The sequence below is a fragment of the Dromiciops gliroides genome, chromosome X, assembly GCF_019393635.1.
Source record: "Dromiciops gliroides isolate mDroGli1 chromosome X, mDroGli1.pri, whole genome shotgun sequence".
NCBI classification, from domain to species: domain Eukaryota; kingdom Metazoa; phylum Chordata; class Mammalia; order Microbiotheria; family Microbiotheriidae; genus Dromiciops; species Dromiciops gliroides.
In genome coordinates, this window is record NC_057867.1 from 23,699,719 (window position 1) to 23,725,188 (window position 25,470).

The 25,470-nt window shown below is 45.1% G+C and overlaps 1 protein-coding gene across 6 annotated transcripts in view; it reads left to right on the forward strand.

Moving 5' to 3' along the window:
• Positions 1–25,470, forward strand: part of FRMPD3 (FERM and PDZ domain containing 3) — a 118,586-nt gene that overhangs the window by 42,345 nt on the left and 50,771 nt on the right. For 4 of the 6 annotated variants that reach the window (XM_043974774.1, XM_043974778.1, XM_043974779.1 and 1 more), the window contains exon 3: positions 2,715–2,823. The exons of 1 other annotated variant lie outside the window; for it this stretch is intronic. The gene's annotated coding sequence lies outside the window, so the exon portion shown is untranslated. Of the gene's footprint in view, positions 1–2,714; positions 2,824–10,426; positions 10,555–25,470 lie in introns of all 6 variants that reach the window. One more of the 6 variants, XM_043974776.1, reaches the window with a different exon arrangement.

Below are 25,470 nucleotides of genomic sequence, written 5' to 3' on the forward strand. Positions count from 1 at the left end.
AGTTTATGATCCATTGGGGGTAGCCCTGGTTTGGGTCTTGTCCCTTTTGGACTCCTTCTAGCTCTGAGTCATGCCCATGATGGTAGGGCTGGAGAGAGGGAAGAGAGGGAGGATCACTTGGAATTTCTTGAAGGTGGACCCCCTGCCCCAGGTTGTGGCTTTTGGGGTCATCCTTGATTTCTGAACCCCAAAGCCATTCCTTCCATATGGGGGATATTCCATATCCCTCTTGGATAGAGAAGTTTTTGCTCAAACAATTGGAGGTCACATCTTTTGCTAAGGATTGTGTCAACCTCCTAGGGAGAGGTGGTAACTCATGTTCAAGGTAGGATTTGGGGGGATAGCCATTCATCATTAGAACTGCAGAGATAGAGATTATCAGCCAGTACATTACCTAGGTGCCAGGCACTCTTCTGGGGCAGGGAGGGGGAGCAGGCATACAAAGACATCCCAAAAAATAGCCTGAAAGTTGAATCCTCTGAGATTAGTTCAACCACCAATGCCCCGCCAGGATTTCTTCTGAGATCTGTCTCCAGGGCAAAAGGGAGATGCTCCCAAGTCAGAAAAAAATCCCTGCCATTTGTTTTGTGACTTTATGCTTTTCAAGGTACCTTCCCATCCATCCTCTTGTTTCATCCTCCCAATAGCCCTGGAAGTTGGGCAAGGAGGGGATTATTGTCCCCATTTGAGCAAACGGAGGCTTAGGAAGATTAAGTGAGTACACGGCGGGTTAGTCACAGAGCCAAGGCTAGGTTTGCAGCCAGGGGCTTAATGCACTGGGCAAGGCTGTCTCCCATTTTTTCTAGGGAAAGTTATAGATTTCAAGCTGAAAGGGGCTTTGGGGGACCATCTCATCCCACCCTCTCATTTGATAATTGAGGAAGCTCAGACCCAAGAAGGAGAAGTGACTTGTTCAAGCAGAGTCACACCTAGGATCTAAGATTGAGTGGGAAGGGACCTCAGAGACCAATAGTCCAACCCCAAGGAAAATGAGGTCATTGGACTTAGTGGCATCTCAGGCCACTATGACCCTATGATCCCAAACAAGTAATCCTCTAGGGGCAGCTAGGTGGTGCTGCAGTGGATAGAGCACCAACTCTGGAGTCAGGAAGACCTGAGTTCTAATATGACCTCAGATACTTACTATCTGTGTGACCCTGGACAAGTCACTTAACTCCAATCGCCTCCAAAACATACAAACAAGTGATCATCCAGTCATGCTAGACCTACTGAGACTATCTTCCAAAGCAGCTCCAATTTTTTCAGAATCATCATCATCATTATTTTCATTTTCATTGTCATTTTGAAATTTCATCAGTGCAAAGCACTAGTGGTATAGAAACCTTCCTTACAAATCTGGATCACCATGTTGTCTGCATCTTCTTTTCTTTCTTTCTTTCTTTCTTTCTTTCTTTCTTTCTTTCTTTCTTTCTTTCTTTCTTTCTTTCTTTCTTTCTTTCTTTCTTTCTTTTTTTGCAGGGCAATGAGGGTTAAGTGACTTGCCCAGGGTCACACAGCTAGTAAGTGTCAAGTGTCTGAGGTCGGATTTGAACTCAGGTCCTACTGAATCTAGGGCCTGTGCTCTATCCACTGTGCCACCTAACTGCCCCCTTGTCTGCATCTTGTCTTAGAGGTTTGCCTGGGAGTTCTGAGAGGTCAAGTGACCTCCCTCCCCCTCTTCCCCCCACATCTTCCTCAGATCTCACAATTTCCTTATAATGAGTTGAACTCTGCGTCCTTCCAATGTCTAGCACACTGTCTCACAGACTAAGTCATCAACTGTCATATCCATATAACTGAAATAACAGTTCTCATTTTTTTCTGGAGTTTTGCAACTTATAACACTCAAGGTACTTTTTATGCAGGGCTCAGAATAGTCCCATAAGGCAGGAAGTGGGGAAGTGGAAAAAGCATCCCCACTTTAACTGAGGCTTCAAAAAGTGAAGGCCTGGATTAGGGTAGCAGTTGTGTGACTGCAGAGGTGACCCACATGACATAAAGTGTGGAAGTAAAATCCTCAGGGTTAGGAGGGAGAGGGAAGAATTCTAGAATGATTAAGTTTTGCTTTGAAGAATTATGATCCTCAGCTGACTTGTACAAAGAAACACACATAGGGGCTTGTGAGCTATGAATTTAAGTGGATTTGAACCCCCAGAGTACCTTGAACCTGGGAAGGCTGTCTGGGGGGATCTCTTGTGTTAGTTGGATGCTACCCCCAGGTGTTTCATTGAAATTGTCTGGCAGCTCTGTGTTGGGGAGGGGGTGGGCAGAGAGAGGCAGATATTTTATCCCTTCTCAACTCTTGGAACTGGAACTCAAATCCAGGTTCGTTGATTTCATTCAAGACCAGTATGCAAATACTGAAATTTTTACATGTATGTAGCAAGAACTTCCCTCCATGGGTTGGTGTTTGGGGCTCCTGGGATAGATCCAGGGCCTGCCAGATGCCCCCAGGGCCTTGATGATGGAGAGGAGAGAGAGAGAGAGAGAGAGAGAAGAAGAAGAAGAAGAAGAAGAAGAAGAAGAAGAAAAAGAAGAAGAAGAAGAAGAAGAAGAAGAAGAAGAAGAAGAAGAAGAAGCAATTGCTGCATGTACCTTCTCTCTGCCCTAGCCCCAGCTTTGGGGCTGAGCCAGTCACCTCCTTCTTTAAGATTCTGGTCACAGCAGATGCTAAATTTTCGAAGACTTAGCATGATCTTTCTCTTCATACACAGACACTGCTGCCGCCGCCGCTGCTGCCACTGCTGCCACTGCTGCTGGCAGAGCCCTAGGAGAAGGGTCAAGTGCCCATCCCAGGGCCCCAGCTGGAAGAGGGTTCAGACAGTAAGTATTCTCCTCTCTTATGCAGCTTGGAAATAAGACCCGTTTCTGGGCTTTTTGTTTTGTGTTTAGATATGAAAAATTCTGCCTCCTTCCCTCCCCCCCCCCCTCCATCTCCTGTGGGACAAAGTGTAAAGGGGAAGAGAAAGAGTGTGAATAGAAGGGGACCAGAACAGCCAGATTGGCTCCATCTTGGCCCACAATCAGTCCCAAGATGACTAGGGTAAAATGTACTTTGGAATCGCCTCCCTTGGTGGGGGGGGGGTGGAGTGGGGTGGGGAGGATGCTCTCTGTGCTTACAGACTAGTATCTAATTTAGTGGAGATGGCAGCAACAGAGAGAGGGAGAGAGGGAGGGAGGGAGGGAGAGAGGGAGGGGAGAAAGAGAGAGAGAGAGAGAGAGAGAGAGAGAGAGAGAGAGAGAGAGAGAGAGAAGGAGAGAGAGAAAGAGAGAGAGAGAAGGAGAGAGAGAGAGAGAGAGAGAGAGAGAGAGAGAGAGAGAGAGAGAAGAAAGAGAGAAGGAGAGAGAAAGCTAGCGAGCTGAGCTGAACTGCCATGCCCAGCCTTTAATGAATTGGTGTTCTAGGCAGCCTGGGGGCTATGGAAGAATTAGGCTGCTTTAAGACCTCATAGAAGAGTGGCCAGATGCTGGAAGTTTAACCTTAGTCTGAGTTGCCGCAAGACCATGGGGGGGGGGAGTGGGAGTGGGCAGGGTAGGGGTTGCCCCCTTCCAGTGCTCTGGACCTCTCTGGTGCTCATTCAGCCCCAGGAACCCTCTGTCTCTCACTGCTCCAGCTGTGCTTCTTTCCCAATTCCTGTGCCCTAACCCCTCATCTCTGCCTCTGCCTCTGCCCCTCCCTCTCATCCCTATCTCTCAACATGCCCCCCCCTCCCTGCCCCGCCAGAGGAATGTGGCATGTCCAAGCTCCAGGATTGGAGGTTTCCTTGATCCAGGTATATCTAGAGCTCCCCGTGGGCGATGGGGCTTGGGCTCCTGGGTCCCAGCTCCTCTCTGTGCCAGGAAATGCAGGCAAACACAACCTCAGCACTCAGGAGGCCCAGCTGGGGTTCCTAAGAAATGCCATGTAATGAGAATTTGCATGAATGGGGAAAACATTGGCAGGAAGAATATGCAAACATATGCAGATCACCTTTTCTTCAAGTGTCTAGGATTCAGGTGGCTTCTCCAGATAGCAGTGGGGGCCCTCAGGCTTCTATGTGCTGAGTCATGTGACGCTTACCCTAACACCTTTCACAGGTGGGGCTGGGGTTCCTGTCCTCCTCACCCTGACGAGTCTCCCTGCCCCCCTGCACATATTCATAAGCCACTTGTTGGAGCTGGCTTTGACACCACTGTTAGAATTAGTGTGCTGAACCCCTCCTTTCCCTTTTCTACCTTTTCCCCTCCTCTCTCCTCAGATGTTCATTCAGTGCCTTCATGCGGTCCAGAGCCAATCCAGATCTTTATTGCATCCAGTCCTACCCCAGACCCCTCTTTGCTATGGAAAATGATCAGATCTCTGGATTCCTCCCAGATCCCTGAAGGAAAGGGGGCTTGGGTTGGCAGCCTAGATGATGGTGCCAGGGTGATTTCTCCCTCTTCCCTGCTCAGCCTGCCTCAGCTGACTCAGGGACAGAGCAGCATTCCCTCTGGGCTTCGGGGGCAGTGGATACACAACTCAGACAATGGGGAATGAAGAATCACATCTCCAATGCTGATGGGCTTCCAGGGAACCAGATTTTCTAGTGGCTTGCTCCCCAAAGCCATGAGATTGTCTGCACCTTGACTGATGTTGAGTTATTTCCTTGGAGTGGTCCTAAATCTTTCTTCCTGTTGGTCCTAGCTCTAACAGTGCAGGGTCCTGAAAGGCAGGGATAAGTTATCTGCCTCTCCCTGTGTCTCCCAGATCCCTTCAAATGACTGCACATGCTTGATCCTCCCTTCTAATATCAGTGAAGCAGCTGGAGGCTGCCCCAGACTTGCCCCAATTACACTCTATTCCAGCTTCAAGGCAATCCATGGGTCTACACCTACTTGCCAATCCCAACCATTATGATTACTTGGACTGGTCAATTGGAGTCCTCAATTATTTCAAAGCTAAGACATTCAATGAAATAGTATCATAATAAAAGTAGCAATAGAGTATTTCCCCTGTAAACCTGGGCCATGCTGTCCCCCAACTATTACCATTATTGGGAAGAGTAGACTCATGTCGTTGTTGTTGTTGTTGTTCAGTCATATCAGATGTGTCTGACTCTCCGTGACCCATTTGGGGTCTTCTTGGAAAAGATACCAGAGTGGTCCAGCTCGTTTTACAGATAAGGAAATGGAGGCAAACAGGGTGAAGTGACTTGCCCAGGGTCACACAGCTAGTAAGTGTCTGAGGCAGGATTTCAACTCAGGAAGATGAGTCTACCTGAATTCAGGCCTCGTGCTGTATCCACTGCACCATAAGGCACACACACAGGGGCAACTCGGACCCCGGATTCTGAAGAGCTGTTGCCATCTTCTGGTGATATCATTGGATTGGTCCTGCTGGGCCTATTCCCAGATGGTCTGTCAGGCACGTGGGTGACATTTCATCTTCATTGGGTGTTGGTCCCTGCTATTTGTCATGAGGTTGTAGAACATCTGCTTTCACCTCCTGCCTTTTACTGGAGTCTTGATCTTAGGTGCTTTTTTGGCTTAGAGTCCAGGGAACCTCACACGTTCAGTCTCAGAGTAGGACAGAACCTTCGGTTGCTTTCCTGTCTTTAGGAGAGTCTGACAGTTCCCAGAGCCTTGGCTATGACAGGCTTTTCATCTGCAAAAGGAGAACCTTGTTTCTGGGAGACAAGCTTTTGGAATACAGAACATCTGCTCAATTCAGTGGTGTCCATAAGCTTGAAGTCTATTTCTTCTTTCTTGATCATCAAGACCAGTGTCTCTATCCTGAGCCTCTTAGCTGATTTAGGGTTAGAAAGTCCTTAGGGATTGACAATTCCTAATTGACAAATGCTGAAACATGATGAAATCTAAAAGTATCTTCCATACTTTTTTTTTCTTTCTTTCTTTTGGGGGGAGGCAGGGCAATGGGTGTTAAGTGACTTGCCCAGGGTCACACAGCTAGTGAGTGTCAAGTGTCTGAGGCTGGATTTGAAGTCAGGTCCTCCTGAATCCAGGGCCAGTGCTTTATCCACTGTACCACCTAGCTGCCCCTTCTATACTTTTTTTAAAGAGACAGCTAAGGAGCAGCTAGGTGGCGCAGTGGATAAAGCACTGGGCCTTGGATTCAGAAGGACCTGAGTTCAAATCTGATCTCAGACACTTGACACTAGCTATGTGACCCTGGGAAAGTTACTTAACCCTCGTTGCCCAGTCCAAAAAAAAAAAAAGACAGCTAGGTGATGCAGTGGGTGGAGCTCTGGGTCTGGAATCAAGAATACCCAAGTTCAAATCCAGGCTTAGACACTTATAGCCATGTGACACTGGGCAAGTCACTTAACCTCTGTCTCAGTTTTCTCAACTGTAAAGTGGAGATCATAATAGCACCAACTTTTCCGGGTTGTTGTAAGGACAAGTTTTTAAAAAAGGTATTTAGTGTGGTTCCTGGCATAAAGTGCTATATAAATGTTGTGGGTTTTTTCCCATTTAACTGTGTTTTATAATTGTCTGTTCCTTTCTCATCCCTTCATCAAGGATGCCTGCAATGTATATATATAAAGAAAGATAGGCAGCATATGGGTCAATAATGATGGATATTTCTCGGTTGCTTTTTCTGGGTCATGGGGAGGTCAGTGATTTATCTCAAGTAGTTGATACCTTTCCAGTACCTCAGCACCCAGACAGATGGATCACCTCCAGCCCAGATATCTCCTGTAGAGACTCATGCTAGCCCAGTTGCTGTTATTTTGGGTTCTTTAGAGACATTTTGGCTTCCTCATGCAGCAGGACTTCTGAGACTGGGATGTCAAATGTTTTGGACCAATCTTCTTGGGAAACCTTCCAGCCTATTTCTGTAGACCACTCATTCTCCTCATCTGCAAAATGGAGAGAACAGGAGCAACTGTTTCGAGGCCTGAAGGAGATATTTATTGAGCACTTTGCCCAGCTTAAAGGTTGATGTAGTGGATAACAAGTCAGCCTGGGAGTCAAAAAGGATTCAAAGCCCACCTCTGACCAATGGACTAGCTTTGTGATCCTGGACAGGTTACTTGACCTTTCAATGCCCCAGAAACCTCCTAAGATTCTATATGTAGAGAAGGTGCTGGCCTGCATTGGTAGAGGAAATTTACCTAGCAGGAATTTCTTAGGCTGATGAAATCACAGGTGTAGACCCACCTTTATCTATTTATTCATCTCTCTATCTGTCTGTCTGTTTGTCTGCTTACTTGTTTATTTGTTTGTTCATCCGTTTTTATTCCTTTCCTCTCTAATGTGCTCCTGGTTGCATTCCCCATTCTCATTCCCCCTGTAGTCCCCTGCCTTACCCTGCCATCTTTCCTTGTTTGCCTTTCCCTGTGTTGCTCTCTTCCCTCCTTTGCCTCCCCCATAAATACTCAGTGTTGCATGAAGAGAAAAGGGGAGGGGGGTCAGGACACATAGCATGTGACCACCCCATCCAAGTCCTAGAATGATTTCTTTTGCCCCTAATAGGAGGCTGGGGTAGGGTCCAACGCCTCTATTGGCCATCTCCAGTCCACGGCAGCAGCCACAGTCACACCTTGTGACCTGAGGTGCCACGTGGCATCTGTCTCCCATCTGTCACAGGCCTCCCATCTGTCCCCATGCCAGAAGCCTGGCAGTAGGGCTTTGGGCAAGTTTGTCTATGTCTATCAGACGTGTCTGGAGGGCAGGAGAAGGGCTGAAATCTCCCTTGGGAATGTTGGTTAGTCCCTTCCTCTGGTGATTGCCAGAGGGTGTCTGTTTGAAGGCCTTTGTTTAGTGAGGACTCACCTGCTTGGAAAGGTACCTCAGTACCAGGGCACAACTGGCAAGAGGCCAGACAATGGAGGCTCTTCCAGCAGCTCTTCCACGCCTCTGAGCTTAGGTGAGAGCCTACAGGTGCCTGGATGGGGGATGCCCCCCAGGGAGCTGACAGAAATCTCAGACTAGGCTAATCAGGGTGAGAGACACCACTGATGGTTACATACCATCGGAGAATTTGAGGTGTCAGGGAAAGAAAAAGGGGGAGATCTATCCACTGAGCCACCTATCTGCCAGCTCTGGCAATCTCACACCATCAGAGGATTTCAGGTGGAAGAGGCTTTAGACACCACATGGTACACCGACTCTAGAGTCAGGACCTGGGTTCAAATCTCGCCTGATATAGATTACCTGTGTGACCCTGGGTAAGTAATTTCTTTTCCCAAGGTCTTCATTTCCCCTCCATGAAATGAGGGGGTTGGACTGGATGGCCTCAGAGGTCCCTTCAGGCTCTAGTTCTAGGATCTTAAAAAAAAAGAAAGAAATTAAGAAAGAAAGAAAGAAAGAAAGAAAGAAAGAAAGAAAAAGAAAATGAGATCAGGGGCCTCTAGGTGGAGCTGTGAATAGAGTACCAGCCCTGGAGTCAGGAGGACCTGAGTTCAAATTTGGCACTTGACACTTACTAGCTGTGTGACCCTGGGCAAGTCACTTAACTCCAATTGCCTCACCAAAAAAAAAAAGAAAAAAGAAAAAAGAAAGAAAATTAGATCATCATGATAGGGACTCATCTGCTTGCTTATCTTGGGCATCTACTCCCTATTCCTGTCTCTAAATCATTCTCTTTGGCAAAGAAAACATAAGCAAAATCAGATGCCAATAATTTGTCCTTCTTTCATTTGCCCATGATCTTCTTTCCATCTACACCATGCAGTTTCGACCTTCCTCTCCTCTCCAGTATAGCGATGAACCTGTGTATGACTTGCTGAAGGTCACACAGCTGTTAACCCCATCAAAGATGAGATTTCAACCCTGATCCTCTGACTCCAGAACTTGGGTTCTTCCAAATGTAATTCAGTGCCAATGTATTAATAGCTCCCCTTTGCATATAATGTTCTTTTTGCCTTCGACATAGAATTCAAAATAATGAGTCTCTGGTGGTGGGATTTAAGGCAGTGGAGAAGTCTGCCTACCCGGCTGCCTCCATGTTGACTTCTTTACTGTGAGAACTATTTCTGCCTCTGGTTATCAGGTGAGAGCAGCAGGCAGTCAGCATGATTATTATCCTGGGGATGGGACCCTTAATAAGAGTCTCCATTTCTATAGTACTTGACAGTTTTTAAGGTTTTGAGAATAATACTTTCCTCCCAACGCTCCTTTGGAGAGAAGTACCAGATGTATTTTTATCCGTATTCTAATGGAAGAGGGTCATAGATAGCTTTACATGGGAAGCTATAGCTAGAGTGGGAAGGGGCCTTTGAGGTCATATAGTTCAACTCCCTTTTTTACAAAAGAGGAAACTGAGGCACAGATAGGTTCAAAATGAGAAGACTATGCAGGAAGCAAGCTCTGTAGAGGTAGTGGAATAAATTAGAAGGCCAAATGTGGAAGGAAACGCTGATTCTGTGAAACTTGAGCTGTCACATCTCTGTCTACCTCCCCATAAAAACTAAGGGGAAAAACCTTGGCTTGGAACCAATCCATCCAGCCTCACCTCGATTCATTGGCCATATCCTGCTTAGCAACAGTTGTTAGGCAGGACGATCTCATGCTGCCTGCCCCCTCTTTGGGAAGTGACTGGAGCAAGTGAGGTCAAGCTGTCTGGCAAGAAAAGAGGAGCCCGGGTACAGAAGGGGAGCCCAGCTGTCTGATGAGTTGTCCAGAAACTCCCAGAAAGGATAGTGCCCAGAGATTGGAAGGTGCGGGAAGGGAAGAAGGAGATGCAAGATCTGGGTCTGGGCCAAGCTCCCAAAGCTGAGGAGGACAAAGGCCCTGCCCTCATGGAGCCTAGTCAAGTTGGGACAATGACTTGGACACAGATAGCTAAAACATGTTGCAGGATATGATAGGAGCATTAGAAGTCCATGATCCCTAATAAGAGTTTACATTCTTCTATCCACTTGGAGGTTTTTAGAGGGGTGCTTTCCCTCACCATACACAGGGGAGGCGAGTAACACAAGTATCCTTGTCCTTAGCGAGTGGCATTCATACAACAGAGATTGATCTCAAACACAAGTCTCTTAACTCCAGGGCAAAAGGCAAAGTGATTCCCAGGGAAGAAGGGGACATACTGATCTGTGTAGCTGTGAACAAATAAATCACATCTCTGCTCTAGGGCTCAGTTTCCTCCTCTAAGGTCCTTTCTAGCTCTAGGCTACTGTAGTGGAAAGAACACCCAGAGACTATATCTACAAACTGGGGATAATGACACTAGCACCCACTTCTTAGGGTTGTTGTGAGAATCAAATGAGGCAAGGCTTAAAGCCCTATAGAGATGTGAACTCTTCTTCTTCCCACTCCTAGGTGGGTTTCTTCACTGCTTAGTGTTGGTTTTGCTCCTGGTAACCAGCCTGTGCTGTAAGTTGCCTGAGGCTTTGGCTATGGAGAATTCTGAAGAGTGAGGCCATGATGATGTTGTGTCAAGAGGTTAGCGATTGCTATGCCTGAACAAAATGTCTGAGCCTCTCTCTATTTATTCTCCCAGGTGTACCTGTGTCAGAGACCCCAGGACCTCTTGCAGGGTTTGGGAAAGGAAGCCTTGTGTTCTTCTGATGGAGATGGGACCTTTTCCTGTCTGGAGTGTTCCTTAGCCAGACTATTTCCTACAGGAAGGTATTGGTTTTTGTGTGTCCACCTTTTCTGTGAAGGGGGCACAGCATGGATTAGCAAAAGTGCCAGGAAAGGCTGGTGCAGCAAGTATTTCTGTAGCCCAGCTGTACCAGGCCAGAGTCTTTCTTACTAATGAGCCAGCCATAACTTTTTTAAAAAGAAGGAGGAAAAAGTGGTTCATCAAAACCAACCAACATGTCAGTAGTCTGATAGTGTGTACAATATTCTATACCTATTATCCCCTGCCTCTGCAAAGACTATTCCATACCCAGTCCCCCACATCTGCCATATATATATATATATGTATATATATGTATATATGTATATGTATATATATGTATATATGTATACATGTATATGTATATATATGTATATATGTATATATATGTATATATATATAATTATTCTAATCTTTGGGGCCAAAGTTGACCATTACAATTACACAGTTTCCCATTTTTGTGTGATTTTGACTGTTCTTTCTCTCCACACTGGACAGTCATTGTGTGACTGTTCCTGTTTCTGCTTATTTGACTCTGCATCAGTTTGTTAGTCTTCCGTGTTTCTCTGAATTCTTCATATTCCTCTTCCAAAGATGTGATAATATTCCATTGCATTCATGCACCCCCATTTGTTTAGCCACTGCCCAGTCAATGGGCACTGATTTTGTTTGCAATTCTTGGTTACCACAAAAAGTGATGCTATGAATATTTTGGTGGATATGTGTGTACCTTTCTGTCTTTGATCCTCCTGAGGATTGTGCCTAACAATGGGATTTCAGAGTCATTGTCAGTCTAGGTTCTCTGTATTTCCTTATTTTTCATATTAGGACCATATTTGTCTCATTAAAGGAGTTTGTTAATGTTTTCTTTCTCGATTTTTGAAGATAATTTTTGTAACTTAATTATTAATAGCTCTTGAATAGAATTCTTCTATAAATCTGTCTGGACCAGGGAATTTTTTTCCCTTTGGTAGTTCCTTTATGGCTGTTTAATTTCATTTTCTAATTGGGTTGTTTATGATTTCTGCTTCATGTTTTGTTAATTTGGGTATTTCATATTTCTCTATTTCTTTTAAATTCTCCTTTGCTAGATTGTAATTGTGCTTAATGGGTTCTGATCATTTTTTTCCTCTGTTGTGATTTTGCCTTGTCCATTTATTATTTGGGTAATTAGATTTTCCTTCCTCTTTTTGATTGGGTCAGCTAAAGGTTTATCGACCTCGTTAGTATTTTCAAAGAACCAGCTTTTAATTTTGTTTATCAATTCCATAGTCTTGTTTTTAGTGTTATCTATCTTCTAATTTTCAAGATATCCTCTTCTGTGCTAATTTCGTGGTCATTTATTTCCTAGTTGTTCCTTGTTAATGTATACTTAGTTCATTAATCCTCTCTTTTATTTTATTATTGAATGTTTTCTGAGATAACAATTTGTCTTCTGAAGACTGCTTTCGCTGTATCCCAGATATTTTGGAATGTTGTCTCATCATTATCTTTCAGTAATTAATTGTTTCTGTGATCTATTCTTTGACTCATTATTCAGAATATCATTATTAAATCCCCTTTTCAGTCTCTATCTTTTGCTTCTGTTTTTAATATTAGATATAATTTTTGTCGTATTATGGTCTGTGAAGAATGCTTTTATTTCTACTTTTTTTTTTAAGTGAGGCAATTGGGGTTAAGTGACTTGCCCAGGGTCACACAGCTAGTAAGTGTTAAGTGTCTGAGGCCAGATTTGAACTCAGGTACTCCTGACTCCAGGGCCGGTGCTCTATCCACTGCGCCACCTAGCTGCCCCTCTACTTTTTAACATGTATTTATAATTTCTTTTCACCCTAGCACATAGTATATTTTTGCACAGTGATAAGAAATATGTATATCCTTCAATATGCTTATTCTTCAATATAGGCTACTCCCAGCTGAGGAAGTTCTCTCTCTCAATATAGGTTGACACCTCCTCTGCCACTTACAGCCTCAGTTATTTATAGCATTACAGTGACTTTCCCAGGATCACACAGTCAGATTCAGGTCTTCCTGATTTCAAGGTCAGCTATCTGACTCCTACACACTCAGAAAATTCCATAAATGTTTCTGATCTAACTTCTTCAACACTTTATTCAGCTCCATATTTTTCTTTTTCCTTTAAATTTATCTAGCTCTGGAAGGAACATTAAAATCTCCCAAAAAATGTAGTATTAATATCTGTTTTTTCCAATTCAGTATTCCTTTATGAATTTAGACACAATGCCCATTAGTGGATAGACATTTAGTATTGATATCATTTTTGTGTCTGTGTTTTGTTTAGGTTTGCCATACAGACCCCATTTTTCTCTATCAATGTTGAAAATTAAAATTTTTGCACCATACTCTAGATAGCATAACTGTGGCCCTGCTTTTTTTTTTTTTTTTGCAATCACCTGATTCATGGGAAATTTTGTTTCATCCTCTCGTTTCCATTTTGTCTATTTTCAGTTTTCAGTTCTCATCTATGACAGTTTTGGGAATCTCCTTTTCTTATCCAGTCAACTATTCTCTTTGGGGTGATCAAATTGTTTAATCCATTCCCATTTCCTATTGGCATTTGCAGATTCATGGCTTCCATATATTTCTTTTGTTGTTGTTGTTGTTGTTGTTGTTGTTTTTAGTGAGGCAATTGGGGTTAAGTGACTTGCCCAGGGTCACACAGCCAGTAAGTGTTAAGTGTCTGAGGCCGCATTTGAACTCAGGTACTCCTGACTCCAGGGCCAGTGCTCTATCCACTGCGCCACCTAGCTGCCCCTTCCATATATTTCTTACAAATCCATATTTCTTTTGTATTGGTTTTTATCCACCCCCTCTTATTTTATTTTCCTCCTCTATCTAGTCCCTTCCCTCCATTGGTTTTATATTCTTCTTTCAGAACCCACATTCTTGTTAGGAGCCCTTATCAGGGCTCACATAAAAATTTTATAGGGATGCATCTATAGCACCCCTCTGTCTCTTACTTCACCACTCCCTGTTTGCATTACTTCTCATTGTGATATTCTTTTTTTATTTTTTTAGTGAGGCAATTTGGGTTAAGTGACTTGCCCAGGGTCACACAGCTAGTAAGTGTTAAGTGTCTGAGGTCGGATTTGAACTCAGGTCCACCTGACTCCAGGGTTGGTGCTCTATCCACTGCAGTGCCACCTAGCTGTCCCTCATTGTGATATTCTTGCAAAAGATATTGATTCATTTAAACAAAGCTTCAGGATTTAGTCCTTGGAGTATTCGTTCACCATTTCCCCCTATCCCCTCTCCTTTTTCTGATTATTCAAATTCCCCTTAAATATTTAAACTATTATGGGCAGCTAGGTGGTGCAGTGGATAAAGCACCGCCCTGGAGTCAGGAAGGAGGACCTGAGTTCAAATGTGACCTCAGACACTTGACACTTACTAGCTGTGTGACCCTGGGAAAGTCACTTAATCCTCACTGCCCTGCAAAAAAAAATTAAACTATTAGGTCTTTTTAATCCCTTGGTGATTCCTCTTTGTTCTTTATTTTACTCTTAAGTTCAGGTCAGTCACTGGCATATATTGCGTTTTAATGTATTTGCCTTTTGCTTCTCTTATGCCCACTTTTCTTTCATTCCTTTATTTTTGTATTCCAAATATTTCATTTTCTCTTCCAGAGTATCTGCTTCTTTGGAGAGACTGTTCATCTTGGCCTCTAAGTTTTGTACTCCATTGTTGGCTTTTTTTTCCAATTCTGTATTAAGAACTCTGATTTCCCAACTAACTTAATTTTGATTATTTCTTCTAATAGTTTTCTTTCTCTTTTGAATCATTCTAGAGTGTCTTGCTATCCTACAATCTCTAGGGATTCTTCAAAATTCTCTTTGATCATGGAATTTTGGTTCAGTTTTCTCAGTGACAGTATTCAGCCTTTCTTTGATTTCTACTCATTCTACCTTCTATCTTTATGAGTATTTAATACATCTGCCTGTGAGCTAGGGTTTTTCTTATTTTTGTCCTTCAGGCTTCTTCTTATATTCCCTGTCAATCAATTAAGAATTTATTAAGGGAGCAGCTAGGTGGCACAGTGGATAAAGCACCAGCCCTGGATTCAAGAGGACCTGAGTTCAAATCTGACCTCAGACACTTGACACTTACTAGCTGTGTGACCCTGGGCAAGTCACTTAACCCTCATTGCCCTGCAAAAAAATTATTAAATTTTTGTACTCTCTTTTTCCTTCTTTCCACTGTTGAGCAGATCCCAGAATATTCTTAGCTCCTTCTCATTAGGTAGTATGGTCCAGTCTGAGGGGGTCTTCTGAATGGACCCAGCTGGGTTTCTACTTACCTTTTTCTCAGGCATGGAAGCTCTTTCCTTCTAATTGTTTCTTCATTGTTCTCATCTTTTCAACCCATATCCTCTAGTCTCTTGCTCTCTTTTTTGTTACTTATTTGACATGGCTATGTCTAGGGTTTTTTTTAATTTTTAGAGTTTGAGAAGTTCACAGAAAACTACTCTGCCACTTTGTCTGTTTTTTTTTTTTTTTGGCAAGGCAATTGGGATTAAGTGACTTGCCCAGGGTCACACAGCTAGTAAGTGTTAAGTGTCTGAGGCCGGATTTGAACTCTGGTACTCCTGACTCCCGGGCCGGTGTTCTATCCACTGCGCTACCTAGCTTCCCCTTTTGTTTGTTTGTTTGTTTGTTTTTCTGCCACCTTGTCAATCACAGGTTAAGTTTCAGATCAGCAAGGACTTGAGGGATATCCATTCATCCATCCATCTATCTATCTATCTATCTATCTATCTATAGATAACTAGAGATAGATGGGTAGCTAGGTGGCACTGTAGTAGATCGTATGCCAGGACCTAGAGTCAGGAGGATTCATCTTCCTGGGTTTAAATCTGGAATTGACACTTACTAGCTGTGTTACCCTGGGAAAGTCATTTTAACCCCTTTTGCCTCAGTTTCCTCTTCTGTAAAATGAGCTAGAGAAGGAAATGGCAAACCACTCCAGTGTCTCTGCCAAGAAAACCCCAAACAGGGTCACAAAGAGTCAGACATGACTGAAATGACTGAACAACAACAACGATAGATAGATATAGATGATCAATTCAGACAGTCTTAAAATTTGGGAGGGACATTAAAGGTCATTTAATCCAACCCACCTATACTTCCATAAACCATTCCTTCAGGACCTTGCACTCCATTAGGGAATGGAGAAACAAAATCATTAGAATGAGTTTATAGAGGCAGCTAAGTGGTGCAGTGGATAAAGCACCAGCCCTTGGATTTAGGAGGACCTGAGTTCAAATCTGACCTCAGACACTTAATACTTACTAGCTGTGTGACCCTGGGTAAGTCACTTAACCCTCACTGCCCCACAAAAAAGAAAAGAAAAGAACAAGAAAAAAAGAAAAAGAATGAATTTATGGCTGCTGCTGGTTATGGGTTTCTACCTCCCAAATAACATTTCTTTATGACCTAACAAGTTAAGTAAACAAGCATTTATTAAGCACCTACCATGTGCTGGGTTTGGTGCTCAGTGATGAGGATATGAAGAAAAGCAAAACGGAGTTCTATTTTTGTCTAGGTGCCAAGTGGTGCTGAAGTAATGAGCCTTCTAGAAATATATCTTGACCCCAAGGGATAACTCTATGACATTAAAAAGGCTGGTGGGAGAGGTGATTTTGAAGAGTAGCAAATCTCATCAAATCACATACCAGATGTCATCTTCTGTCCTATGCCCAACTCTGATGACAAAGATGCTTCCTCTCCTCTCCAGGCCTCACTTTGCTCCTATCCATCAATTGAGGACTCTCTCCTACCTCATTGGATTATCCTGTGGGCTACTTGCACTTACAACCACAAGGGCCCCTTGCTCCAAGTTGTTCTCTATCTCAAGCTGCTGGCTGAAAAGACAGCCAATGCTGGACCTGATGCATTTCGATGTTTCTACCATTTTCTTGCCAGCCAAGGAAGGGGTGGCAGAAATGTGATTCATATATTGGGATCGTGGAAGGTCAAGAGATTGATTCAAGGAAGCTCTATCTTTAACCAGAGTATATGGGAGGGGGTAGGGAGGGACAATAGAATGTTTCAGGCTCCTGCACCTCAGGTGCCATTTTGAAAAGTTGATCCCAGATCTAGAGCTGGGATGAGCCTCGGGGACCAGCTTATACAACCCTCCTCATTTTACAGAGGAGGAAACCGAGGCTCAGGGAGAAGTGATTGGCTCAAGGTCACATATGTAAAAGCTGGGCAAGATTGTGGGACAGTGGAGAGTACACAGGCCCAAGAGTCCAGAGGCCTGGGTGCCTCAGCCCCTGAGAATAGCTTATTCTCATATAATAATATAATATATATATAATATATTACATAATAGTTTGACCATGTAATAATTTAATTTGACCATATAATAATTTCTCATATAATAGTTTGACCAGACTCTACTACCCAGCTCCCAGCCTGGGTTCAGAGGGGGAGCAGCAGTATAAAGCCCCAGCACGGAGAACTCCTCCATTGGGTTGGGAATGGAAGGAAATGGTGAACCCATGGAGTTTGTTAAATTCCCTTGTCCCCTGGGAACTCAGTCTTAAGCTTTGGCAGACCAAAGACAGGACCAGTTGTGAATGAAAGGCCTTAGGTGACTTGGGGGCACGAATAATAAAGCTCAGATCATCTCCTGTTCAGGTTTATCCTCACCATGGGAGCCCAGGAACTGATTGTGAGGTTATTTGTCGGAGCATTCCCGGACCAGGGCTCTCTCTGTTCTTGGCCCAAGGACCTGAAAGGCACTCGGGCTGATCAAACAAACTTCTCCATACAGAAGAGAAGCTTGAATGCACCAAGAACATATTTCATGCTGTGTTTCAGGCTGTAGGAAATCTCCCAGAAAAGCAATTATGGTAGAACACGCCACGAAGCCTTTCTTCGAAAGTGGTGGTAAAGGCAAGTCACTGCTTGCATCCAGGGGCCAGGCCCTGCAAACAAGAGGGATTGGAGGGGGCGGCATAGATTGGAATACCAAAGGGATTGCTATCACTAAAAACCAAAATGGGGCATTCTCCACTGCCCCCCCCATAAAGAAGTGAGTTGCCTGCTACTGGGGGTCCTAGCACCATAGATTAAGAGCTGGAGAGGACCTGAAAGGCTGCCTGGTTCATCTGGTCCCCTCATCTTTATTTTTATTAATTGATTCATTCATTCATTTATCTAGTTATTTGTCCATTTATTTATTTGTTTGTTGGGACAATGAGGGATAAGTGACTTGCCCAGGGTCACACAGCTAGTAAGTGTCAAGTGTCTGAGGTCAGATTTGAACTCAGGTCCTCCTGAATCCAGGGCCAGTACTTTATCCACTGTGCCACTTATCTGCTCTCCCTCATTTTATTTATTTATTTATTTGGTTGTTTGTGTGTTTATTTTTGCGGGGCAATGGGGGTTAAGTGACTTGCCCAAGGTCACACAGATAGTAAGTGTCAAGTGTCTGAGGCCGGACTTGAACTCAGGTCCTCCTGAATCCAGGGCCAGTGCTCTATCCACTGCGCCACCTAGCTGCCCCCCTCCCTCATTTTTATAAAGGAGGAAACTGAGACCCAGGAAAGGGTCATGTCTTGCCCAAGCTCATATAGGTAACAAGTAGCAGGGCCAGGGTTCAAATCCTTTGATACCGGATCCAGTGCTTTCAACCCACTGTACCCAGGGAGAAGCTGGATGAGTGTTTATTGGGGATATTGTTGAGGGGAAAGGTTGGGAAGTTGTCCTAGATAGCCTTTGAGTTCCCTTCGCACTCTGAATCTGAGCTGTTCAAAGATTGGTCCCCTCTGGAGAACTAGGCAGCCAGGTCATAGGAGGAGAAGAAGCTCTGTTGTTGGGTACTCATATCTCATGCCAACCAGTCTCATGGTCAATTCTCATTGGGGCAGTGGGGAGGGGCGTGGAAAGGTGCAGTAACCCTAACCATAGCCTAACTTCCACAAGGTCTCTTAGCTTTCAGAGGAATGGGGCATTTAATCTTTATGTTAGCATTGTTGGAGGTACCACCAATCAGTTCTGCATTCAGATCATGTTTCCTTGAAGGGAGAGGTGCACAGGTTGGGCCCTTTAAAGCTAAAGCATGCAAACCAGTTCTGGCTAGTTTGTGGCTTTGCGGGAACAGTATGTTAGACTGTTTAGTTGGGTTTGAGTCAGTCCATCTGGGTCCAAGTTAGAAACCTTAGTAAAGGTTTTCTCCTTGCAGGCCTTGGTGAGAATCCAGCCCTATGGCCACCTGATGAGCTCACTCCCATTCTTGCTGTTTGTCCCTTTGAAGTATATCTGCCTCTCTAGAGCTGAGCTCTGAGCTAAGGCTGGTCCTCAATAACCCTGTCTGATTACCTTCTGCTCCCATTATTTTCCCAACTGAAGACCTTGAGCTTGTCCTTATCTCGTATGACCCTTTCTGGGAGGAGGTCTTAGACAGGTACATCCCTTCCACTCCTCATCTTTGCTCTCCTTCCCATGAGGCCACTTAGAGCACAAGCTGGCCAGTGACCACGTTATTGCTATTAACAAGGAGAACTAGGGGGCAGCTAGGTGGTGCTGCAGTGGATAAAGCACCAGCCCTGGATTCAGGAGGACCTGAGTTCAAATCCAGCCTCAGACACTTGACACATTCTAGCTGTGTGACCCTGGGCAAATCATTTAACCCTCATTGCCCCAGAAAAAAAGAGCTCTTAGGGAGAGCTGTCTATGCTACTCCCTCTTCCCCCCATCCTCCTCCCTGAAGGTATATTTGACATACAATGAATTCCCTCTGTCTTCTTTTTTATGTATTATTATTATTTTTTATTTTATAAAAGTATTTTATTATTTTCCAGTTACATGTAGAGATAGTTTTCAACATTTGTTTTTTTGTTTTGTTTTGTTTTGTTTTTTGCGGGGCAATGGGGGTTAAGTGACTTGCCCAGGGTCACACAGCTAGTAAATGTCAAGTGTCTAAGGCCGGATTTGAACTCAGGTACTCCTGAATCCAGGGCCGGTTGCTTTATCCACTGTGCCACCTAGCCGCCCCCTCAACATTTATTTTTATAAGATTTCTAGTTTCACATTTTTTCCCTCCCTTCCCCCTCCCCAAGACAGGAAGTAATCTGATATGGGTTACATATGCCCTCTGTCTTCTACTCAAGGCCTCAGGAGTACTTGGAGGTCTGATAGGCCTTCCTCAAGCTACTGATCTTGAACCGAAAGCCCTAAGATGGACCAAATGTACACAGACTTTTCACTTTGTCTTGGTTCACCTGTCTCCCCTACTGCTTGGAGATGTTTCCCCCAGCCCACAAGGGAGCACTGGGAGCCTTCAGTGGACTTGATCCATTGGGAATCCCAGCCAACACTGCCAGCTCCATCCACCTGCCCAAGGAGTGAGGATTCCCCCAGTCCTCTCCCCTCCAAGTGAGTAGCTTTCCTTTCAATCAAGAAACCTCCATTGAGTGCCTACTATGGGCCAGGCAGTCGCTGCTCATCCCTAGCCTCAGTTCCCCAAAGAATGGGGAGCTCCCCAAAGAACAAGGGTCTTGGACTTTCCCTACTGCCAGTGCTTTATGATATCTTGTCACAGCCAGGTGAATGCCTCAGTCCTCACATATCAGTGGGAGAGGCCAACACAAGAGGCAAATCCTCTCCTTTCTTTTTGGATCTCCAGCTTTCTAGATGGGTACCCCACTTCCTGTTCAGTCATTAAACTGTCTGGCTCTTCCAATTCTCAGTTCTGGCCAATCCTAGACTCCCACTTGGGGTGGGGGGTGGCTTTTGCTTATATATAATTATTTCTTATGGCTTGAGATTTCCCTACCCAAAATGAGAAAATGACTGCCTTTGGGTTCAACTCATTGCCTCCTCTTCTTACAGAGCTCCCAAGATTCCCAAGTTCTGTCAGCCTTTGGTGCCTGTCATTCCAACCCTTAGTTTGACTTAATAGTTTTCTAGTCCATAGATGCCTTAGTGTGTCCAAAATTGCTTTCAGTGCTAGGGGGTGGGGTGGGGTGGGAGGAACCTACTGAGTGTCCCTGAGAAGTAACTGAGAAAAAATCTCCAGGAAAGCCCAAATCTGAGAGCAGCACCAAGGGTGTTAACAGCCATTATGGCTGAAGAATTACCTTCCTGCTCTGTCAACCTCCAGAAATGCTAGACAAGATAAGTCGAGCTTCCAGGTGGCCCAGTTGGAGAAGGCCAGCTTGAGACTCTGCTGCTCAGAGGAATGGGGAGACATTCATCATCCTCACTGTCCTTGACTCAACAGTTGAGCAATTTGTTGTCAATTTGACAAAGCACCTACTGTATGCGAGGCTCCATGCTGGGTGCTGGAGATACAAGGACAAAAGTCCCCGCCCTCAAGCATCTTGCATTCTATCTATTCCTCTTCCCTCCTTCTGTGGTCCCGTGTCCCCTTCTTTCGGGGTTCTGCTAGATACCGGAAGCTAATTGACAAATTCGTTATGCCAGCCCTCTCTGAACAGCCTACTTTGTGCAAGGTCCTGTGTTGTGGGAGTTGTTCTGGGAATGCAAATGTTAATAGGGTAATGAGACGCTCCTCTGAGATGATCCTCTTGGCAGAGTGGCCCCCTGCCTCACTATGGCAAGCTGGTGAGGGGGCAGAAACTGAGGGGCATCACTGGTGCCCCTCTAGGTCTCCCCTAGCTACTCTGCCTACATGTGTTCAGAGAAGCCTCAGCCAGGCTCAGTGCTCTCTTAAAAGCCCCCTTCAGAGTGCCCAGTTAAGGAGATTGGAGCCTGGGGGAATGCCCGGATGGAGAAACCTTGCCAAGCCTGGCTTTTCAGCTCCCAGGGTGGTGAGCACAGATGACTGCTCCAAATGAAACTCCAGCTTGCTGGTTGGCAGTGCTCAGCCTCCATCATAGGCTCAGTTCTGGTTCCCCAGCCTTGGGGTGTGGGTGCAAGACTGGTAATTAACCACTGAATGTGTGTTGAGTGCATACAGCATGGCCACCATTGTGCCCAGTGCTGGGCCGGGGTGGAAAGTAGAGGGGAGGGAGGGCCAGAGAAGCAAGGAAGGAAGGAAGGACACAGACACATATCCCCAGACCTGGAATCTGGATCCCAGAAGGGCTGGCCAGCCAAAGGAGCAACAGCTGCCCAGCCCAGCCCCCTTGCCCAGAAGGGGGAAGGCGGGGGACAGGCTTTGCTCATCCACCTGGCTGCTAGCTCATCTATTGGCTTCCAGAGGGGCCCCAGAGGTACTTAGCAATTCCAAGCCCCCGTTTCAAGCCAAAATCCATTTCAGCCAGAAAAAGACCTGTCGCCAAGCAGACTGCCAGCTGTTTGGATGAGCCCCATGGCCAGTGAGAGCTCGCAGAAGCCTGATCAATTAATCCATGTTGATGGCCTGGTACAGGCTGATGCCTCACTGGGCTTCTTCCCTTCCCCAGTCAAATATTTGCTTTTTAATTAGGGCCTTCTGGAAACAGAATGTTTTAACACTTTGAAGGCGAGGACCAAACACAGTGCCGACTTCCTTTTTCCTGAGGTAACCTGGTTTTTAGGTTCCCTTCATTTGTGAATAAAGCCTTTTTTGTCCCTCCTGCCCAGCAAGCCATTCCCAAGGTAGGTTTAAGCACACACACATGCGCACACACATACACATGCACACACATGAGCACGCGCACACATGCATGCACATGCATGCATATACGCACACATAGACACACACACACACACAGAAAGGGCAGATAACAGGGGAGAACTCAGTGCGTGGGGCTGGTGAAGAAAGCTTACGGGAGCAAAAGGAACCAGGCTTTTTGTAGCTGGCGCTGCCTTGGGAGGGAAGGTGTATATTTGATATGGTGCCAGCGCCAGGCTGGCCCTGATTTCTGAGAGCCTGTTTAGCCTAGTATAGAGAGGCGAGACACATTGTCAGTGGAATGGTCTCTTGGTGATAAATTATTTGGCCATGGCAACCCAGGAAACAAAGAAAGAAAGAAAATGGTCCTCAGTCCTGTGTGCCCCCACCTCCACCCCCTCCCCTCCCCACCCTCCACCTCCCACACCCCGCCCTTCTGCTAATGCTTTTGCGGTGACATTCGCTGGAGAGACAGTTTTTTTACTTTTTAAGCTCGGTTGTTGGTCACCTAAATGTGAGACCTTTTTTTCCAAAGACCACCAAGTGGACAGAGAGAGAGGGCTGGCAGAGTTAAAGAGTAGCCATCTTGAAAGGCTGGTTGTAAACAAAATTGGAAGACAGAAGGTTATTCTGACTAAATGAAAGGAAGATGGCATACAGGTGTCCCTTGGAGAGGCAAAATAAGGAGCTTGTGGGGCAGTCATCTAATATGAGTCCAAAGGCAACACAAAAAATTACCTCCCCAGGTTGTCTAGTTATCCCACCTAGATAGTGGTACTTGTGATGAGATGAACAAAAATATACCACCTAGAAAAAATGCCACTTATGCACCTATGATTGTAATGGATGGAGAGAGCAGAGAAATTCTAGGTTAAATTCAATAAACATCCCCCCCCAAGCCCCATTAAATTAGAATAACATCTTGAAGTACTCAAGTGGCTTTAGTGAAAAGGGGGGGGGAAGAGGTGAGGATGGGGAGTCTATTAGAAAACTCAGGTCAGGAAGAAGGAGTGAGAGAGACCAGAGAAGCCTCGGGAAGGTACAACATGAAGTCTTTTTAAAGAGAATCAGAAGATGCTAGACATGGTGAGCAATGAAGTGAAATTGATTATATTTTAGCAGACAAGAAATGACTTGTTACTGATGTGGAGCCATTTCTGAAGCAGCTGGCTGTGTACAGTCAGACCACCGACGTGTTAGAGAAAAGATTGAAATCGCTACAAAACTGAGATAAGAGGGAGAGGGGGGAAGGGAGAGACAGAGACAGAGACAGAGACCAAGAGAGACAGACAAACAGGGGAAGAGACAGAGACACCACAGAGAGAGTGAGATGAAAGACAGAGAGACAGAGGGAGAAGAGAGGGAGGAGAGAGAGAGGAGAGAGAGAGAGAGAGAGAGAGAGAGAGAGAGAGAGAGAGAGAGAGAGAGAGAGAGAGAGAGAGAGAGAGAGGAGGGAGAAGGAGAGGAGACAGAGATGGAGAAAAGGAGACAGGAAAGAGATGGGGGAAGGGGACAGAGAGAGACAGAGTTAGAGGAGGGAGAGAGACACAGAGAGATACAGAGACAGAGAAAAGGAAACAGCAAGACAGAGAGGGAGAAGGAGATGGGGGGGGGATGTGCACCTGAAACACTGGGATGCTGACCTATCTAGAGAACGAAATCAATGAAATCCCTACACTAGGACCCTTTGGCAGGGGTTGTTGAACATGTGAACATATACAAATATGCAATTAGCCTATAACAGAGAAGAGGTGGGGGAGTACAAGACAGGTCAGCAAGACCATGGGACTGAATCCCATTTCTGACAGACAGACTAGCTGTATGGCAATGGACAAGTCACTTAACCTCTTGATCCTCAGTTTTGCTATCTGTAAAATGGTATAATAGCTGTAGTACCTAAAGGACAGGGTTGGTGTGAGGCTCAAATGAGATAATGGTCTTCACAAACTTTTTTTTTTTTGCAGGGCAATGAGGGTTAAGTGACTTGCCCAAGGTCGCACAACTAGTATCAAGTGTCTGAGGCCGGATTTGAACTCAGGTCCCCCTGAATCCAGGGCTGGTGCTTTATCCACTGCGCCACCTAGTTGCCCCCTGCTTCACAAACTTTAAAGCATTACAGAAATGTCATCAACGGACAGGAAGGACATCTAGGACTCTGGTTTGTTTTCCTTTTCTGTGAGGACTAAGGGACATCCCAGCTGGAATGTTCACAGGAGCAATTGGTTCAATCTAGTTCAACCTAATGAATCAACAAACACTTCCCAAGAACCTCCTGTGATCCTGGTTACAGTGGGTGCAAGGTAACTTTTTAGTTAGCACCTGGGAGACCAGGAAAGACTCCACGTAGAAATGTGGCTTTTGAGTTGTCTTTAAAGAAACCCGGGAATCTATAAGGAAGAAGTGAAGAGGCAAAAGATTTTGTGCACAGGGCAACCTTTGCAAAGGCCTGGAGATGGGAGATGAGGTGATATCTTATAGGAATAGCAAGAAAGACCGGTATGGATCATCAAGCATGTATGAAGGGAAGTAATGTGCAGAAAGATTGGAAATTTGGTTCTGGAGGTAATAGGAAACAAGTAGAGCTCATAAAGGGGAGGATCAACATGGTCAAACTTGCACTTAAGGCAGCAGTGTGCTGGTAAATATTTAATGACCAGCTCTCTGAGGGAAAATACACTTTCCAGTTTAATCTTCATTATTAACATTTTCTCCATCCAAAACAATATATCAAGCCCTGATAAATGCTCGCTGAAAATTTAACAATCAGCTCTCAAGAGCCAGTTTGAGCTGGTTCCAGTCCCTGAGTCTTTGGGGAAAATCCCATAGGCATCTGGATTGGAAAGAGGACTGGAGGCTGGGAGACCAATTGGGAAGCTATTGCAATAGTCCGAGAGAGAGAGAGAGAGAGAGAGAGAGAGAGAGAGAGAGAGAGAGAGAGAGAGAGAGAGAGAGAGAGAGAGAGAGAGAGAGAGAGAGAGAGAGAGAGATGTTGATGGCATGAATTATCAGGCTGGTAGCTGTGGGAGTAGAGAGAAGAGATGGGACTCTGGGCAAGCCACTTCATTCTGTGAGCCTCAGTTTATTCATCTCTAAAGTAGGGATATCGATGCTTAAGTGCTTTGTGAACCCTAGAGTACTACAGAAATGTCACTCACTGGGCTATGTTGGCCGTCTGTCATCTGTCAGTGGGTAAGGGAAAGACTTCAGGAACTTGATCTGATTGTAATCTCCCTGAGGCAGCAGACTCCACTAGGAAAGGTGCAGCTGAGGAAATTTACGTGGGACAGGGGATGAGGAGGGGAGGAATATGCCCTCCCAACTCCCCAACTGAA